Consider the following 1,970-nt stretch of genomic DNA (forward strand, 5'->3'; position numbering starts at 1 on the left):
ATCTTGGAGTCAATAATGACTCCAAGATCCCTTTCTGCCTCCATGCTCTCAAGAAAGGAGTTTCCCATTCTGTAAGTGTGCTGCTGGTTTCTACTGCCTAATATTGAAACGCAACCTGTTTATGTTAGCCCACTCCTGTAACCTATCCAGATCTTGCTGCAATCTTTCCCTCCCTACTAGTGTGCTCACCTCACCCCAAATTTTGGTATCATCAGTGAATTTAAACAGGTTGCTTTTCACCCCGTCGTCCAAATTGCTGATGAACAGTGCAGGCCCAAGGACCGAGGCCTGGGGGACTCCGCTGCCCGCTTCCCCCCAGGTTGAATATGACCTGTCCACCACCACCCTCTGAGTACGACCCTTGAGCCAATCTGCAATCCATCTGACTGTGTAGGCATCAATGCCACAGTCGCCTAGTTTTTTAATGAGGATGGGGTGGGAGACGGTGTCAAAGGCCTTGCTGAAGTCTAGAAAAACTACGTCCACGGCGACACCTGCATCCATTGCCTTTGTCACCTGATCATAAAAGGCAGTCAGGTTGGTCTGACATGACCTGCCCCTAACGAAACTGTGCTGGTTGCCCTTGAGTGTCATCCCTGAAGCCGGCCCATCACAGATGTGCTCCTTGAGGATCTTCTCAAAGAGTTTCCCTAGGATTGAGGTAAGACTGATGGGCCTATAGTTGCCTGGGTCCTCTCTCTTCCCTTTTTTGAAGATGGGGACCACGTTAGCTATCTTCCAAGGTGCATGAACTTGGCAAACCAAACAAACAAAGATGAACATCTTGACAGAGAGATATGAGTGGGCATGAGATAGGGTGATACACAAGAATAAATATAGGATTTGGGAGACCTGTCCCTCATAAAGACCTAGGGGAATGTGAATAACGTACTGTGTCTGTACCAGTGAAGAACAAGGTTCTTCAAGTTGGGCTAACTGTTAATTAGGGTCATGTGCCATGGCCTATTGTAGGCACATCCCTGCGACCATGCATCGCTGCCTACCCTCATGGAGAATGGGCCCGGCCCAACATGACCCAGCCTGGCCCGGCCACCTAGCACGCACCTTTGGACAGGAGCTGTGAGTTCCAGTCCTGTCCAAAGTCATGCTAGTGGGCTGTCGGGCCAGGTCAAGTCATAGATTTCATAGACATTAGGGCTGGAAGGGACCTCAGAAAATCATTGAGTCCAGCCTCCTGCCCCTGGGGCAGGAAGTCAGCTGGGGTCATAGGATCCCAGCGAGATAGGCATCCAATTTTCTCTTAACGATGTTCAAAGTAGGTGCTTGAACCACTTTCCTTATGCCCAGCCTGAAGCGGTTATGGAGGAGTTTGTGACCGTTTGATCTTGTCATCCCTTGGGGCACTCTGGTGAACAGACGTTCCCCCAGATCCTGGTGAACACCTCTTATAAACTTACAGGCAGCCACCAGATCACCCCTGAGCCTGCACGTTTCCAGGCTGAAGAGTCCCATAGCTCTCAGCCTCTCATAAGGTCTGTTTTCCTGGTCATGTGCATGGCTCTTTGCTGGACTCTCTCAAGCTTCTCCACAACCTTTTTGAATTGCGGAACCCAAAACTGGACGCAGTACTCCAGCTGTGGCCTCACCAAGGCCAAGTACAAAGGGAGAATGACGTCCTAGGATTTGCTTGAGAAGCATCTATGGATGCAAGCCAGCGTTTTGCTCGCTTTATTAGATGCAGCATCACATTGATGGCTCTTGTTCATCTTGTGGTCAATCATGACCTCCAAGTCCCTTTCTTCCACAGTGCCAGCCAGTGTAGCACTGCTAAGCCTATACGCATGCTGCAGGTTTTTCTTCCCAACGTGGAGAACCTTGCATTTTTCGCTGTTAAACACCATCAGGTTCTCGTCTGCCCATTTCCTGAGCCTGTCAAGGTCAGTCTGGATAACCCTCCTGTTCTTAGGTGTGGACGCTTTACCCCAAAGTTTAGTGTCATCGGCAAACTT

At 49.8% G+C, this 1,970-nt stretch overlaps 1 protein-coding gene across 1 annotated transcript in view; it reads left to right on the forward strand.

The window, feature by feature from the left end:
• Positions 1–1,970, forward strand: part of SERAC1 (serine active site containing 1) — an 85,574-nt gene that overhangs the window by 71,723 nt on the left and 11,881 nt on the right. The window contains exon 19 of the transcript XR_002099412.1: positions 1,092–1,095. The gene's annotated coding sequence lies outside the window, so the exon portion shown is untranslated. The remainder of the gene's footprint in view (positions 1–1,091; positions 1,096–1,970) is intronic.

This window comes from Gavialis gangeticus, unplaced genomic scaffold (genome assembly GCF_001723915.1).
Source record: "Gavialis gangeticus isolate Ggan-Ray unplaced genomic scaffold, GavGan_comp1, whole genome shotgun sequence".
Classification (NCBI taxonomy): domain Eukaryota; kingdom Metazoa; phylum Chordata; order Crocodylia; family Gavialidae; genus Gavialis; species Gavialis gangeticus.